The 19,339-nt window shown below is 32.1% G+C and overlaps 1 protein-coding gene and 1 long non-coding RNA gene across 4 annotated transcripts in view; both read right to left on the reverse strand.

Annotated features, from left to right (window-relative positions):
* Nucleotides 1-1,166: 1,166 nt before the first annotated feature.
* LOC126886787 (uncharacterized) lies at nucleotides 1,167-3,294 on the reverse strand. 2 transcript variants are annotated; one of them, XR_007698770.1, is made up of 3 exons: nucleotides 2,898-3,294; nucleotides 2,368-2,690; nucleotides 1,167-1,622 (listed from the first exon to the last, which is right to left on the reverse strand). It is a non-coding gene; the product is annotated as an uncharacterized LOC126886787 (long non-coding RNA). The 2 variants fall into 2 exon arrangements; XR_007698769.1 differs by having other exon boundaries at nucleotides 2,902-3,284.
* A 6,403-nt stretch (nucleotides 3,295-9,697) lies between these two features.
* Nucleotides 9,698-19,339, reverse strand: part of LOC114337835 (far upstream element-binding protein 1) — a 78,575-nt gene continuing 68,933 nt past the window's right edge. For both annotated transcript variants that reach the window (XR_007698771.1, XM_050653836.1), the window contains one exon: nucleotides 9,698-9,950. The gene's annotated coding sequence lies outside the window, so the exon portion shown is untranslated. The remainder of the gene's footprint in view (nucleotides 9,951-19,339) is intronic.

Consider the following 19,339-nt stretch of genomic DNA (forward strand, 5'->3'; position numbering starts at 1 on the left):
AAGCCCTATTCAATAGGGCATTTCATTCACAGTCATTTGTTTCGAGCTTCTGTCATGTGTCACATAATATTAATATATCTACGTCGTACGTTATTGGTATATACCAATGATACAAACCAAAGACGTATGACGTAGATACATTAATATTATGTGACTCATGACAGAAGCTCGAAACAAATGACAATCGATGAAAAGCCCTATTGGCGTCTGCATATCAGGATCCAGTAATACTATATTATTTATCTATGATCAGGATATTGCTGGGTGTACACAAGTAAACAACACTTTTTTGATTAAAAGGTTTATTTCATTAAATCAAAACTTACATGGATACAATTTAAATAAGATATTTTTTCTATTTAAGGCAATATAATATAAGATATATATTTTAGTATAACTCTCCTACATTAACAAGCTTTAACACATTCAGTGGCCATGAAGTATGGGTAGCATCACGAAGGTTTTACGGAAGGTACTGACGACACATAAGTTATGTGAGTAGTACTGTGTAACTAAATAAATGATTTAAGTATGTGGTACCAGCCAAGTAGAGCTTGTTCGAGATGGGTACCAAACATGTTAATCTGGTCATGCACAGAGACTTATACTATATTATGTTATATCTCATATTGCTCACTCATTACTTCTGGAGTGAACAATATGAGATGTAATATTATGAGATATACCTATTATATATTATGGTATAGAGTATAGCTCTCCATGAGTGCCAAGTTTTAAACTTAACTGATAACAACTAATGGATACCCTTTTATCCAAAATTTTATGAAAATTTTGAATGGTCATATTGGTATTAATTCCACAACCCCTTCCTATAACAATAGGCCCATTGTTGGATGTTATTGCAGTAGTTCTACTGGAAATACTTACTAAAATTGTATGTATCTGCATCACTTAGAAGTCTAACCCAAAAAGCTATTAATACTCTCTAAACCATCATTAATACATCTTGTATATATAATAGGATTTTTTTCAGAATCAGATATTTTATTAAGATTTACTTACCATGCTCTATCTATGTGCCAGGCACTTAACAGTCTATTAGGAGCAATACCCATTACATTTGACGAGGCATTGTAAAAGGTGTCATATGAAAACATTTGACTATACATATAATACCAACACAGACATGTATTTAAAAAAATTGGTAAATTAAAGTAGGTATCTTTTCTATTTGAAAATAAGAAAGCAGTACAAAATCCATTCCCAAATTCATCTTTTACTAATACTGTCATAAGTTCAAAGTCATAGGAATTGAGCCCATGAGTTCCATCGATTGCGATAAAGGATTTGCCAAACTTAATTAACATTTCCTTTTGGCACAGTATTAAGGAAAATAAGACAAAAATCATAAATGTTAAATTCAGAATGAATATCCATTAGTATGCCCTGTTGTTTGTAAAATAATATTGGAAAAAATAAATAATCTGTAAGCATTCAACCCAAAAATAAACACTGGTTGCATCATCATTGTACATATACCCATCTTTCAAATCAATGCCATAAGAGAGTTTAATGTTTGTGATATCTCTTCTTGTAAGTAAATTAATTCTTTTTAATTTGCCTCCTATGCTATTATGCTATCCTGGACAGTCTGAAGTTTACTAAATAAGTAAAATATAGGTATAGGAGAATCAAACACACTAGTTTGAAATTGTAAACTGTAGTAAATATTCATGAGTATAGGCGGGTTGACATTACTAGTGAATAACGAACGTGGCTCACGCTTACGTATTTTGCCCGTGCTATTGTTAGATATTTTATTATCTATTTTCAAACCCAAGCAGTACATTTGTATTTATGCAATGGCTCACGCTTACATATTTTGCCCGTGCTATTGTTAGATATTATTATCTATTTTCAAACCCAAGCAGTACATTTGTATTTATGCAATGCATAGATACAAATATACTGCTCGAGTTTGAAAATAGATAATAAAATATCTAACAATAGCAGGGGCAAAATACGTAAGCGTGAGCCACATTCGTTATTCACTAGTAATGTCAACCTGCCTTAATATTTAAAAAGTGGTTTAGTGGTAACATTCTTGTTTTAAATTATATTGTGTATATCGACGGCGGAAAGGCAGGACCTCATAACTGAAAAAATTGTATAAAATGAGTTACTTCGGTTTTCGCTTTAGAATAAGTGTATCAGCACCTATTAAACAGCTTTTAGAGCTGGGAAAGCCTTTTGGAAGCCTTCCGGAAACTTTCCCAGCTGTAATCGCTGTTTAATAGCTGCCAATAAACTTATTCTAAAGCGAAAACTGAAGTAACTCATGTTATAAAAAATTTTCAGTTACGAAGTTTTGCCTTTCCGCCGTCGATATGCAAATATTTTACTTACATTTTTGAAGAAAGTCTCAAAATAAACTGATAAACTGACTTGAAGAGATATTTATCTGATTTTGGTATTTATGTAAGTGCTCTATATCATCCTCATGCCCATAATGTGTTTTAAAACAGTTTCATTATTTTTAGATACTATTATTCGAGTAGTACACCAAATAGACATTTTGCAGGATCCTTGGGATTTTAAAGCTCATTCTCTATCTTGTTTTGAAAAATAATTTTTTGAGGATCACATACATATACATTCATAATAAGATGTTTCATGTTCTTGTACTCTTGTTCTCTGTTCTCTTCCTGTGCCATCCATACAGTACAAATCTAAAAAAAACAACATAACAGGTGATTACATGGGCAGTTATACTACTTACAGCTTACTTTGTATCTAATCTATTATCTAGTTTATTAGTATTTAGATTACTCTATTAGTATCTACCTACATAAAACTATCTTTGAAATCTAAATTTTTGATATCAACATCAACCTTAATACTTAAAAAATAAATAATAATGTGGAAGTTACACGTACCTACCTAAAAGTTTTTGAATTGCAATTTTATCAACTGGAAAAGACTTCAACATAATGAGTTTTAAATTATGACAAAGCACAATATTTATTGTTTCAATTTACATGTAAATAAAATAATCTTAATCACTTGTAAAAGTAAGGTTAAGATTTTTGACTTGAGAAAACAGAACTGTCAAATTTAAAACGAAACTGCTATAAAATTTTAAAATTCCCGCTAAAAGGAATCTGGCAACATTGCCGTCGTTTGCTGGACATTAGGGAGTTTTTGTTGCTACGTAACGTACGCATCTCCGTATACGTAAAGCAACTAACGTGTCGTAGAGGATGAATGTTAAAATAGGTAGTTTTTGTAACTGCCTTAACGTAACGTAAAGCAAATCGTAAAGTCACTTTTAAATTCCGTTGACATTCAAACAAATAAAACAATGTTCACACAATATACAATTAATATACAAATGTAAAAAAAGATAAATGAATAATGAAATTGTATGGTTTTAATTGCTTCTATTTAAATATAAAAATATTATTTTTCCTTAGGTTAAAATTTTTTATTTTTGTTTATACCTACTTTTTAGTTGTAAATTATTGTATACCTACATCAGAATTCCAGTAGGTATAATGTAAATAGTGTGGTAATATTTATTAGAAAATTTTACTGAAACTAGGTCATTTGTTTATCGAGTTATTAATTGTGGTGATCACTGTATTTCTTAAATTAATACAAGATTTGTTTGTTTTGCTTTATTAATAGACAACTTAAAAACAATAAAATTTTAAATCTATTATGAAGTTCCAATTTCCAATTACAAACACAGAATAATTTTACTCAAATAGACTAAACCAATAACCAATATAACCTTAAAATGTTTATAAACGGGTAGTACGCTGATGAAATGTTCATTTGGTAGGTAATCGGGTAAGATCCTCGTGTGCATTCGGTGACTTTCGGCTCGATAGGGATGCGTATGAACCTAACGTACCAGCCCGTAACCTTAGGTAATACGTATCGCGATACGGGAGTTCAACCATTAATGCGCAAGCGTATATGTCAAAAAGATGCGTTACGTTTACGTATTTGTGTGCACAAAAACTCCCTATTTAATCTCTCCCGTCGATACGGATTCATAGATATAATAACATATAGATTAGGCCAGGTCAGAAAAATAGCGTAACGCGGAGCAGTTCGGGGGTCTACCGGCGCTTAGCTTTCTCTTTCTAGCAAATGATGGCCGCCTGTGTCTGTATCGTTCCATTACCAAAGATCTTATACACTTAGATTTGGCCAACTCGGAAAAATAGCGTAACGCGGAGCAGTTCGGGTCGGTGGTCTATCTATCTCTCTCTACCGGCGCTTAACTTTCTCTCTCTAGCATATGATGGCTGCCGCCTCTGTGTAACTGTCGTTCCATTACTTCCACCTCTTGGTGGATACGCTCACACTCGCACGACAGACAAAGATATAGCTAGACCACCGTGCTTGATATCGGCGTTAGACCACCGGTTACACCCAGGGACCCGGACCGAAATTAAATAAAAGGTTCCGGTCCGGTTCAGGTTCTAGTAAAATTCAAAATTTTAGGTCTGGTCCGGTTCCGGTTTTGTGAAAATATTTTGATTCGGTTCTGACTAATTTTTTCGGTCCAAACGGTTTTTTTCGGTTCCTACAAATTTTTCAATTTCACGGTCTGATAAAAAAGTAAATATACGGTGTAAATTTTTTTATGTAAGATATATCTATAGTAGGGGAGGAAAGTATGTTAAATTTTGCAGTTTCTTGAGCGTTATGGGGACCTATTGGATTGTGAAGATTAGGTCCTAAAACCAAAAACAGTTAAGTAAAGTTTTCCACTTAAGTGGGGACTTTCTATTTTTAATTTAATTTTCCAACAATCGTTTTTTCCGAATATAGCGCCATCTATCCATAATTCGAAAAAATATCTAGAATAAAAGTTACTTATTTTTATGTAAGGAATCCAAATCTGCAATAAAAATGGGGGCTTCTATTTAAAGATTTTAAAGTAAACCCCAACCCATCTCCGGGGTGGGGGGGTCGTGTTTGGTGTCATTCGCTAGATTTTTCAAAAATATTGAATACGTGTATTTTATACTTTTTCGATCTGATATTCATTTCGCAAAATATCGCGGGGTTCCTATTTAAAATTTACCCTCACTCCTCTCCGTGGGGGTTCGTGTTTGGTATCATTCAATATATTTTTGAAAAATATTGAACACGTAATTTTTAGTTCTTCGATCTGACGTTTATTTCTCAACATATTAGCTTTTTTCTAGTGAATTTGTGACTCACCCATTTCCTTACGCGCCCCCCTCAAACCGTCAGATTTTTGAAATATACACTGTTCTGCATGTACTTAACTTACCTTAATCTGACAATTTAAGTTTTTCTAAGAGTATATTTTTTCGGATCCTCCTGTATTAAGATCCAATATATGGTAGGGGTACATTTACATAGTAGGACCTACAAGATTTCTCCCCGTGTGATTTTCTGGCTCGCTCAAGTAACAGCAAAATGCCCGCTTGAGCTCCCCTACCAGTATGGCTCAATTCATTTATATCTCTGTATTCTATTACATTCTACATAATATATAATTAATTGTTGACAGTATTAAAATTATATTTTTCCATCACAACCAACATACCAGAGATTTATCACCGATTATCAATTATTACCCAAGTAGCAATTTTTCGACGCATTGGTTGTCAGTACAAACAAATACACTGTCTACAACGTTGCCCGAGAGCATTTTCAGTTGTTTCGGCCAACGTCCCCTACCCCGACTGACATTACGATGTTACAACCTGTAGTTATACGGGCAACTAATTTATTACCATTTTGACAACTACATATCACACTTCAGTTTTTTCAACAATCGCAACGACTTAAAAATGTTATAATGCTAAACTAATTATTATATATTTTATTTTGATAGAAATTTTCGATTTATTTAACAACCTGTTTATTTGTTTTTTAATAGCTGGTTTCCATTCCATTGTTTTATCAGTAGATTTGAGATTTGATAACCATCTTTGTATCTGCTTTGGTAGACAGGGTTGCCAGGTCAGTTTTAACTCTTTCAGTAGTTTTGTTTTCACAAAATCAGTAGATTCTTTTTAGGCCATGTAAATATACAGTAATACAGTGATATGCACATCCGTCCTAAATGTCCCAAGAGCAATTCCACAAAATTGGAAACCTAATTATTCCAAACCACCAACTGGTAATTATCATTTTTTAGCTAAAATCTACTAAATCAAAAACTAAAATATACTTAAGTATTTTTGGGATATATTTGGGATTTTTTATAATAAAAACAAGAGCTAACTTAAGGGGATAGGCGCAAAATATCGTCTGTTAAAATGTTCAATGTATTTTAAATGTTTTCGTTTTTTTGCGAATCCTTAGAAAACTAATAAGTATTTTTGAAAAATTTAAACGCACAAAGAAAGATTACGTTATTACCGAGGACCGAAAGTCCCTGAAAACTTCTATAATGTTTATTTTAATACGTTACAGGGGTGAAAAAAAGAAAAAAATTAGTGACTTCTAATTCCAAAATATCTCGTTCAAAAGAAACGTTTTGGTTTTTGTAAATAATGCAGTCTTTCATTCTGCGTTTAAATTTTTCAAAAAGACTTATTATAGTTTCCTCATGATTCGAAAAAAAAATGGATCAAATTCTGTTGAAATATACCAAAAATCTACTAAAAAATATTGCCTACTAGAATTTTTTAAAAAATATCAAAAATCTACCAAAAAAGTAGAAATCTACTAAATGTGGCAACGCTGTTAATGAGAATGATACACTTTTGACACTGGTCACATGACCTCTGTTACCCAATAAGAGGGTGCGTTCTAAAATGGTTTTGATAGTTGGCGCTGCCGGGTTTGGTTGGCGATTGGACTTCTAAGTTGTCTTATCCGTCTAAGGTTGGTAATTAGGTATTTTTTTAGTAATATTGTTTAATGCGCCATTTTGGTTTTACTTGAGATTTTTAGGATGTAAAGAAAATGAAAACACAGAATATAAAAAATGCAGGCATTTTCTGATAACTTTAAAAGCACCATCAATACATTAAATTTATACAGAACATCTTTAACATAAATTTTGACTTTTATATTAAAATTTGATTTTTTAAATTTGCATATTTTTTGTCAAAAATGTCATAAAAAAGCAGCGCGTGTTTTTTAAAGGTGAAATATCCATATTTGACGGTAATCTGAGATGCGTTTATAAATTTCACATCAGGTAATAAGTCCTTTATGTATTTATATCATATAAATTTAAATACCCAATACGATGTCAGAACAGTTTACTTTTTGGTTTTCGCATTCACCATACAGGTGTTAAAAATATAGGTAAAAAACATAACTAGTCTGACTCCTTGAGCAACCATTGCACGCGCAGGTGCTTTTTATAGTCGCTTCAGTTGGATATTATGCAACGGTTACGAAACGATGTTGCTTAAACAGGAGGTTGCCTAGGCAACGTCAAGACAACTCAAAAATCGTCCACCAAATCAGTGCAGAATAGGGTCGTCTTTTAGGCAATAACAACGTTGTAAGAAAACGTTGCCACGCGGTAGATAACGTTGTCGCATCGACAAATTGCTACTTGGGTAGTGACCACTGATCAGGTGCAAAAGTTAACAATGGATTAATTTTATTATTTTAGAATTTGCTAAAGCGACATCGATTTAGTTAAATAAAATATTTAACAATATTCTGAAATACAAAAAAAATTATTTTCCTCAACAATTTAAGAAACATTTGTTGATCAGAATTAAAAGAAGAAATTATTAAAACATAGTTGTTGTTTATGGTTTTTGAGTTGATTTTAAAAATAATAAAACATCTTGAAATGTATTTTTTATTTATTAACAAAAGTGGAAAACACTGCAAAATTGTTTGCACTAACTTATTAAAAAAAAAAAAAAAAATAATTATAAACAACAAAACCGAAAAAAACCGTTTGAAAAATTAAGAGTGTTACCGTTCGGTTCCAAAAATTATATTTAATATCAAATAAGGGTCCAGTTTCGGTTCTGGTCCACTAAAAAATATCGGTCGGTTCTGTTTCTAGCGGTCCGGTCCGGGTCACACCCCGTTGCATATCCCTAGCCAGATCTAGTCTCTTTACATATCTCTGTCCATTACTCCCGCATCTTGATAGATACGCTCACACTCGCACGACCACCGTATGCATCAAGTGGCATATCCGTAGCCTAGTCTATTGTTAACATGTCTCTATACGGATTACCGCGAATAGTAGGCAGCCAATTATTCCGCTGCGTACGTCTGCATATGCAACACACAATACCCAAAGTACATTTTTTTTAGTGCATGTACCTTTTATGGTGTCGATGAAGTCTATTTAATTTCCCCAAACTTTCAGGTAGCTTTTGATGTTTACAAAAAGTTTATTTTTTTTTGCCATGTTTTGATCTTAACTAGATTTTTTGTGGTTTAATTGCAACTGCGTTTATTATTCTGATTATTCCTAGTTCTTCAGTCTTAGTGCAGCCACCTAGATGTTATATATATATATATATATATAGAAATAAAGTTGTAAATTTATCAACAATAAACTATAACTTGCTGAAACAGCAACTTAATCTTCTAATGCTGCTAGGCCGACACTGAGCAATGCAGTGAGGCGAAAGTAGATGTGCAAGGCAGTGTTGCCATACTTCTCCAAACACGTCGCATTCTTTTTCAGGAGCGTAGGGAACTTTCTTACTAATATGCCTAGTCGTAAATTAAATCAAGATGAAGCAAATAAGGCTGTGGTGATGCTTCAAAATGATGCCCTACAAGTCGCAGTCGACAATATTTTCAATGTCTTGGAAAGTGTTATTTCTAGATTTCTGAACACCGGAAATGTGGTTAGAGAAAGCATAAGTCGGCAAGATGAACAATATGTAATATTAACTGCGCAAAGGAAGCCTTTCTTTACTGCACTGCTGTTACGTCACAATACAAACTACCGTCGCCACAATATAAATGAGATGTACAGGTGAGAAATTGCTTAGCATATTGTTAATTTTCATGTAGCCATTGGGACCAGTTTTTTCTCAGCCATAAGTGTGCAGTTGTCCAAATAGAGAATTGCTACAAATCGCGTTCCTCTTTCGCAGACCCATCAGTAACTTCGGGAACTGTTATGCGGAGAAATTAATGTATGCCCATAGTGGATAAACTTATTAATGCAAAATTTAATTTTTATTTTTTAGAGGGAATATTTTTGTAAATAACTTAAGATGTAATAAGAGTACAGGCAAAGAAGGTTCAATTTTTGCAGAAAATGAGTTTCTGGTCTTCTCTGTTAGCCAGCAATCTTCACTACCATTCTATAAATCAATCATCGACTATGAATGTGTCATGGCGAAAAAAGTGCTGTCATGTTGTACATATAGGCTGATGCCATCAATGTAATCCTAGCAAATTCAGTAAATAAACGAGTTTTCGTCAGTGCATAAATAATAAATAAACACCAGAGTCTCAACCTTTAAAACCATTTTTGTCGGAACTTATTTTGACATAGCAGCTTCTTTGTCCTTCTCATTTAACTACAAAATGTTTAAATTAAAAAATAATATTGACAATATCCCTAACTTACGTCGCTCATTTTATTTCGCGAATGTTCACATTCGTTACATCACTATTAGCTACTTATTAAGAATACTAACTATTTTACTTACCTTAATATACATAATCTTAGCTTCGTTGATATATATATATATATATAAATTTCAGAGTAGGAAAAGGTTAGTAAAAACAACAATATTCTAAAAATCTTTATTCAAAATAATGCATTTTATGTAATTCGTAGAAGTAGAGTAAAAAATGTGTTAATAAAATTGTGGTTTTGATTCCAAAAAATCATCGAAGTAATCAGAGCAACTGAAATGTATTTCATGAGAACAAGCCACATTCATGATGACCTCACGAGTTCATGATTTATTGTCACTGGCGAAAATCTTGATTCCAAGCAAACCAAATTGTCATATTACCTTCAAAGTTCACTTTACGTTCATCTGTAAATTAGATAAAAGCATGTACAACTGCGGCCATTGAACAGTTTATAGTACAAACAGAATTCGGTCAGAATAAGTCGACGTTATTTTTAATCTTTTAATACTATTTAGAGTCATATTACCGATAACGGTGATGAATAAAAATATAAAAGTCCGTAATTACACTAGTAATTTTTACGAACGTAATTGTTTGTATAGACGACGCGACGATTTAGGGTCAATCCTAGCCAAGTGGTCCAAAGGTGGTTGCTTGACTATTTTTAATATTTTTTATTTTTCTACCTTTTAAACTTCAGTCTATAGTCTATACGAGAGTAAAAATTGCATTCATTTTATTTTTAAAAAATTTAGTTTGCCGACGACGGCCATTTTTGTTAAAGCGTGTCGATCATATTCACGGAAAACATGGCTTCGCTCTTTGGCCAATATTTTTTCTGAGGTTTGTCCTAGAACAATAAATCAAAAACTTAACTTTTTAGAAAAGTATGCTCTAAAAAACAGTCTATAGCATTATTTAATTTCAAACTACCCTTAAGGCCCTAAATGAACCTCAAAGTTTGAATAGGTAAACTGATAAAATTCCATTTTCAGCATTTTTTTAACAGCATAAGGCAAGCCGATATTGGTTTGTAATTTTTTTCTGGAAAAGACATACGTACATACTTTAAATAAAAAAAGTTTGAGCTTTGAGACTTTTTTTCAAAAAAATCTCAAAAACGTAATTTTTTGAAAAATCTCAAAAACGTAATTTTTTGAAAAATCTAAAGTTTGACCCCTTATATCTCTGATGGGCACGGATGAAAAAATTTGAAATTTGGCCGAATGTTAGCCCCTAGCAAGTAGAATAAGGAGTAAAAATTTGAAGTTGCAGACTTACGTCATATAGGAGTTTCAGGCCTGAAAAAATGGTCAAAAATCAAAATGGTCAAAATTTGAGCGTTTGCGGGCAGGGTAATTAAAATTCAAATAAACTGTCTAATGAAATAAAAATTAATCTATTTTCACCAGATTTCACAATGAATATAAATTTATACAGGGTGGGCCAAAGAAAAGAGTCCACCTCGATATTTGGCAAGTTACCCATTAGATTTTAAGGAAATGCCGAAATAGGTCCATTTTTATTTTTATTATACAGTAGAACCCCGCAAATCCGAACTAATTGGGGGGACAGCTTGTTCCGATTCCGAAAAGTTCGGATTATCCGAAAGTTAGCCTAAGAAGCTAAGGAAGATCATTTTTAAAAGATATGGTCTGCCACCGATCCCTTTATGAAACTTTATCCGCACGTTTATGCCCTCCAATATTCTAAAGCTGAAAAATATTTAGATCACTGAAATATTAAATCACTAACGCCAGTAGTTTTGTTTCGTCACGGGACATGGGAATTCGGCCATGTAAATGATTCATTTAATTTGTAATCTGGATATTGATTACACTATGTTTCTTATCTTTTTCAATGTTTTCGTTCATAGTATACCATGGGAAATGTGTATTATGCACATTCCTTTATTGATTGTGTTAAGTTTTTTAAAGGATGTACTATGTGTATTTATTTTTAATAAATTTCAATGTCCAAATTTCTATTAATTTTACATTGTTAAATTTTCTGGTTCTCTGTACATATAATAAACATGTTTTTAAATTTTTATTTTGAATTTTTAGAATTTTTTTCACTTTTCGTTGGTTCGGATTTGCGGGGTTCTATTGTATTGCAACTTTTTGGGATATATTTCATACTACGGGGCGTCATCCATCAGAGCGTGATGACGTAATCGATGATTTTTTTAAATAGGAATAGGGGTCTTGTGGCAACTAAAAATACATTGTACTGCTGTCAGAAAATAGAAAAAATGTTTATTTCACAAAAACATTTCTTTTTTCTTAAATTAAATCACAAACTTACCTCTAACCTACCTCTTGACAGTTTGAACATTTAATTTAAGCGAAAAGCAATGTTTATTTGCCAAATAATTTTTTTTATGACAGCAATAAAATGTATTTTAAGTTAAATAAATTTCATACATTCTACTTTTTGTGTCAAATAATTTAATTAAAAAATTATTTTTTGGCCACCCTGTATAAATAATTATATTATTGTTTATACTACTGAACAGAGAATTGAAAACTCTTTCAAATGAGATAACATACGACCCCTATTACCATTAAAACAATAATCGATTACGTCATCACGCCCAGGTGAATGACGTCACTGACGATGACACGTTATGGAGACGTATGAAATATACATAAAAAATTGTAATTTAAAAATAAAAATCGACCTGTTTCGGCATTCCCTTAAAATCTAATAACTTCCAAATATCAAGGCGAACTCTTTTCTTTGACCCACCCTGTATAAATTTGTATTCATTGTGAAATCTGGTGAAAATAGATTAATTTTTATTTCATTAGACAGTTTATTTGAATTTTAATTACCCTGCCCGCAAACGCTCAAATTTTGACCATTTTTTCAGGCCTGTAACTCCTATATGACGTAAGTCTGCAACTCCAAATTTTTACGCCTTATTCTACTTGCTAGGGGCTAACATTCAGCCAAATTTCAAATTTTTTCATCCGTGCCCATCAGAGACATAAGGGGTCAAACTATGAGATTTTTCAAAAAATTACGTTTTTGAGATTTTTTTTTAAAATTTACTCAAGTCTCAAAGCTCAAACTTTTTTTGTATGTCTTTTGCAGAAAAAAATAACAAACCATTATCGGCTTGCCTTATGCGGTTAAAAAATGGTGAAAATGGAATTTTATCAGTTTACCTCTTCAAACTTTGAGGCCTTAGGGTAGTTTGAAATTAAATAATGCTATTTTTAGGCCGTTTTTTTAGAGCATACTTTTCTAAAAAGTTTGGTTTTTGGTTTATTGTTCTAGGACAAACCTCAGTGAAAATATTGGCTAAAGAACGAAGCCATGTTTTCCGTGAAAATGATCGATACGCTTTAACAAAAATGTCCGTCATCGGCAAACTAAATTTTTTAAAAATGAAATAACTGGAATTCTGGACTCTCTATGGACTGAAGTTAAAGAGGTAGAAAAATAAAAAATATTAAAAATAGTCAAGCAACCAACTTAATTTATATGACCACTTGGCATGGATTGACCCTTTACTAAGGAAGAATAATGTTTATAAAAAATAGTATACTAATCACTTTACCTTTTGTTTGGCAATACGAATTTTGTTATTTTCAGTTTAAATTATCTAGTTGAATTCCGAGCCTACTATACACCCTTACATATCTAGTAGCCGATTTTTTTGGCATCGTTTAAACGCACTGTTTACGTCAAAGTGACGTTAATTACCAGTGACGAACAGAGAATAGGTTGGTTAAAATTAAAAGGTAAATAAATAAATAAAAAAAATCTTGGTGGTTAGCATGTACATTGCACGTAAGCACTGATGATGACGTAAACCAGTCGAAAACTAGTTATGTGATTTTGATGTGGCCCTTTTGAGGGTTTTTAAATATACCTTTTATACAGGATTTTACTGTTTTTTTTTGTATTACATGGTATACAGCCAACCACAGGAAAACTTTTTCCTTGTGAATTTTTGTAAATAAATAAATCAAAATAAAAGCAAAAAATGAAGGTGTAAACCATTCAGTGACCGCAGTTTTACTAGAACGACGGAAAATAAATTATATAAAGAGATGTCCTAAGCAAAACTAATAAAAAAAACGGTGTTCATTTTAAAATGAGCTAATCACCTAAATATTTTTAAGTCCGAAGAAACAGTGAACATAGAGCTACGGTTTAGTTTAGAATCAAGAATTAACCCAACACAAAAAAAAAACGATGAAGTGACGTCAGAATGATATAGCGTATCAAATAAAAAAATGAAAATGTAGTAAAGCATTTTTTAAAACAATAAAGGATATCTAAATTTTTTGTGGACAGAAACCTTAAATTATTTTTCACATAATTTAATAGCCAAATTTAATATATAATTTAATCACTAATTTCGTGTTTGGTAATAATTGAAACAGAAGATCAAAAGTTTTATTAATTTCTTAATGAATTTTATGTTGTGTTGTGTGACAGAAAAATTCCAATGAAGCTGAAGGGAAAACAGCCATAAGACCGGCTATGATGTACGGAACTGAATATTGCACAGTGGAAAAGAAACAATAACAACGAATGCATGTGGCGGAAATGATACAATTAGAAATGAGTATATTAGGGGAAGTCTAGGTGTGGCACCAATTGATGCCAAAATGAGAGAGCATAGGTTAAGATGGTTTGGTCATGTTCAGCGTCGAGACATTAATCACCCAATACGAAGAATTGCTGAAGTGCAGATTCCTGGAAAAAGTAGGAGAGGAAGACGAAAGAAGACCTCAGGGGAGACGATTGGGCAGGACATATTGGTAAATGGAATTAATATTGATATGACCCAAGATAGAATTGTGTGGAGAAATGCAATTAGGGAAGCCGACCCCGCATAGGGATAAGCAGTGCTGTTTTTGTAACAATATAGGTTCCAGGGAGTCTAGGGAGTGTTCATAAGGGGGGGGGGGGGTTTGCCTTCGGGACCCCCTCAATAAGGGCGTTTTAAAGCTATTTGGGAGCAAGGAAAAAATTCAGGAATTTGTCTATAATTTTGTTGTTTTTTTTTATTTTTTGTCCCAAGAGGTAGGGGGGATAAGGCAAAGAGAATGATGTGTATGAATGATAAGCGGTCTACCTATCTCTCTTTACCGCGCGATCTAGCGCATGTGACAGATAAAGCTGGCTAGACCAATCACAGTGAGTCTAGTAGGCCAATGGCGTCCATGATATTAGCGTTACACCTCAATGCAGAGAGCGGCCCATACCTTACCTACAGTTTATTCGCATAAGCTATGCACTAGATGTAAACATTAGTAGACAGTGATGTCGTCATCAGGATCATAGAGATGGATTTTCGATCAGTTTTTGAATATTTTTGTTTTGTAAACACCTTTGACAACCAAAATCGTTGTTTAGATGCACTGCATTGTCTTATTGAAATTAAGTATGGTCTATTTCTATTATGTCTATGATTTGAATGAGCAAATAATGATAATTTACAGAGTGACTTTTGACAGCATAACGGATAGTTTGTCAATCGGAAATAACATCCATGATACAGTATGCCGATATCTCTACGTTTCGATCTTTAGTATATTTGTTCTTAATTTATTATTTATTGTTAATCATTTAAAAAGCAGATAATTTAAGATTTCCTTGATAATATTAAATTAATAATATTCAAATAAACATTAAAAACCATCAGCAATAATGAAAATTATTAAAATCAAAATAAAAGAGACTTACATACCTTAGGGGTAGGTGGTAGGTCAAGATATATTTTATGAAATAAAATTATGTATAAAATTATAATAAATTAAAATCATATAAACGTTCACATCTTTGTCGAAGAATTACTTAGTTTTAAGCAAACGTCTGCTCTATTTAAAATTATACAAAAACTTTGCATAATTTTTTTTAATACCCCATCTGTACCGAATTATTTAAACGATATTTTCCATTATAAAGGCAAAACTATGCCTTTGGTCTTTCTTTTCAATATGTGCCATATTGTAGAAAAGTGAGTGTGGTCGTAGTAGTTATTTTAAGATGTGTTACGCACTAGAGCGTGAGCTTTGAAGTTATTGTTATCGAGTTGTTTCTTTAGCTTCGGTGCAAGCTGGAGATGTTAGTGTACATAGTAGTACATTTACACGATGACTCTTTCCGTGCAACATGCCACGTAAATTGTAAAGTAGAAGGAGGCATAGAACTGCGTATGCCCAAGACAGGTGCATGCGCGAGGTATCGCGTTGCACGTGATCCAAACACTGAAGTATCTCTGGCAGCGACAAAATGTAGATCATACTATTCCATGAAACTCTTCCATTCAATATTTGGTATACTACAAATACATATATATTTTTAAAAAATTTCTGATCAAATTTGGCATCGTTGTTAGTCACAAGAGCCTGTACTGCTAAGACAAGGTGAGACGGACTGTAGATTTATAGTATCTAATTACAATAAGCAGCAATTTTTACCAACCTGCATTTAGGAATTTTATTTACGATTTTTCTTCGTTTCTTTTCAATTGTCTTTGCAGTCGAATCTAATATTAAGAAGTATCTGAACTATTTTTCTTATTTCCTCCTTTATTTTGTAGTGAGTTCATTCCAAACTTCCACAAAATTACTACGAAACAAATTCTTGTAAATGATCACCTATTGCGATGTGAGATCCAACTCATAATTTCTTTCAGGTTCAAATAGATACCCACCTTTAAATTTTCATAATTAAACTAATCAGTAAAAAATATTTCAATTGTATTGTACATACTAATTTATGTAAAGTAATAAATTGCAATTGACTATATCCAAGAGATTTAAACAAACTATAGTCAGTAGTATCGCAAAATATGACATATTTAATAACACAATTAAATAAGGATCAGGCTATAAAAAGTGTCAAGCAATAAAAAGACGCAGAGATGTATGCAATATACTCATAGATTACTATTTGATACATAATGTAAAATTTAGAAATAAATGTTTGCGTTTCAATGAAAGACTCGAGATGAAAGGTACCAAACAGAAGACTACAAACCTACTGCAAACTTCTTGGTATACTCTTTGCTCTGATATACAATATTTATGTCACAACAGATTTTCATTTATTTAAGATGACTAAAATACTGCTTACTCTATAAAAGATAGAAGGATGATGGTATACGTAAATAAAGATTCTTATAGTGGAAGGAAAAAAAGGGTGTAATTTTTTGCAGATTACATACAGAAGAATATAGATATAAATTACGATTTCAACGTAGTAATAAGTGATTGGAATGTAAAATATGAGCCCATCAGAATCAAAACTTGCTAAATCCTAAATTTTTCGTTCTGCTAAATCCAAACTAAAGTACAAATTTCTGAAGATGCAAGGGACATGCAGAAAAATGACAAATGTGTGTGCCATTTTATATTTATTGATGCCCATTTGATTGAGAAATGTCGCGATACTTTTTTGGAAAATTGACATTTTTAATGTTTATTAGCCTCCAGAAAACATTTTAAAATATGGACTAGCAGGTTTTGATTTTAAAGTTGTTCTGAAGCTATTTCCTTGTGGCATTTTTATAATTAAGTATTTTCTATGGGAAATAAGCCACAATTTTACTAAAAAATGAATTTATTAACGTTTCGAAGCCCAAATCGGGTTTTGTTGTCAAAATACAAAATACTATTAAAATAAACAAAAATGTTGCTAAAAGAGTTGTTGCAACTCATAAATATTGGCGATATCATTTTAAAGTCTTCTACTTTAAAATGTATAATATACGTCTGAATTGCCAATATAAATGAGTCAGATTAAATAGATTATTAGAAGAATTTTTTTACTTAGCAACAACATTTTTGTTTATTTTAATAGTATTTTGTATTTTGACAACGAAACCCGATTTGGGCTTCGAAACGTTAATAAATTCATTTTTTAGTAAAATTGTGGCTTATTTCCCATAGAAAATACTTGATTTTAAAGGCCTCATATATTTCTTCATTCTGAAGAATGAAGTGAAACTGTAAAAACATTAATCGGCCCAATGGGCATGACGCTCAGACACTTGTGACTAACAAAAAAAGGAAAACTTTGAGAGCAACTAACGATGAATGACAATGGTGTACCAAGAAGACTATACAACTTTAAACCGTACAGAATATACCAGGAATCACAATCACAATGGCCACAATGATGCTGGTTTTGACAATTCAAAAACGGTGAATCCATATTTGAGATGCGCCATCTATGATTTTTAACAACTTAGAAGCTATTTTGATCGTGTCAGCTAATTGTCCAAGTACACTTGTATCAAAAGGTTCTATCCAAGTTAAGTAGGGTAGTAGTAAGAACTTACGGGAATGGTTCCAATGCAGTAGTGCAGAACTATTTAGAGCGGCAGTCAACAGGGTTCGCATTGCCATGATGATTTCAAACCTTCGATAGAAGATGGAACTTAAAGAAGAAGTTAAGTAGGACGCTGGCCAACTTTCTTGGATCCCAGTAGTGTCGAATTGTAAAATTAAAATGGCGTCAGTGTTGAAAACGAGAAGTAAACACAAAAAGAAAATGGTTTGAAAGGGTGAGTGTTATGATTCATGGAGTTATTTAGGGTCAAGTAATTATTAGTCGAAACTTTCCTCTTTTTTTATTTTTATTCCTTTTTTCTGGATTCCAAGCTCATGATGTATCAAAAGTTGGTCTAAGAGCTAGCAACGTTTTCGAGAAATCATTTTAAAACGGCTGATTCTTTCATATATTGTTCCCTATGCTTCCTCGAACACCGTACCGGCTATCTGGCTGCTGATGCAGGTTGCATTTATTACAGCGCAGCACACCTGTACAAGGTAAACTCAAAATCAGGGAGATTGATTAGTGTGAAAAAGCTTAGTAGATCCGCTATAATAATAGATAGCAATAAAAGTTAATAACAAAAATTGTAGCTAACTTTGCACTTCACATTATAAAATTAGTTAGAATGTTACAGGGTATTCGATAACAGTGGCAGACCAAACTTTTGTTTTTTTAAATGGCACAAAAATATCAAGGTTTGTTATGTTATACAGGGTATTTACAAAGTTATAACCAATGTTCTATGAAAATCGTAATAAGTTCAGCTCCCTGCATCAATAAAAATAAGCACAACAGCAATGGTTTATTGGTGCCATATTTTTTTGTTGATTTGTCAAAATTTATAAAAATGGTTGATATTGCTAATTTTCTTTATATCGAATAGAGGGTTAGTCAAAACGCAAGTACATTATTTTCACATAATTTTAAATACCCCTAATTAATACCTTGCTCTGAAAAATGAAAATATCTCAAAAACTGACAAATTTAGGCATAGGGAATATTATACAAAAATGAAAATACGGTAATATTTTTCGATACTAATATAAAATACAGGGCGTTCAATTTAAAATTTCTGAGAAAATAATGTACTTGTGTTTTGACTCACCCTGTATTCGATATAAGGAAAATTAGCAATATCAACAATTCTTAAAAATTTTCACAATCAACAAAAAATATGGCACCAATAAACCATCGCTGTTGTGCTTTTTTTATTTATACAGGGAGCTGAACTTGTTACGATTTTCATAAAAAATTGGTTATAACTTTGTAAAATTCATCAAATTAACATAACAAATCTATATATTTTAGTGATGGGGAAGTTAAGAAGATTTCGAATGTAAAATAAAATATAGGGTGTTCCATTTAAAAAAACATAAGTTTGGTCTGCCACTATGTTATCAAACACCCTGTAACAATCTAACTAATTTCGTAATGTGAAGCTGAAAGTTGGCCACAATTTTTATTATTAACTTTTATTGCTATCTAT

The sequence above is a fragment of the Diabrotica virgifera genome, chromosome 6, assembly GCF_917563875.1.
Source record: "Diabrotica virgifera virgifera chromosome 6, PGI_DIABVI_V3a".
NCBI classification, from domain to species: Eukaryota; Metazoa; Arthropoda; class Insecta; order Coleoptera; family Chrysomelidae; genus Diabrotica; species Diabrotica virgifera.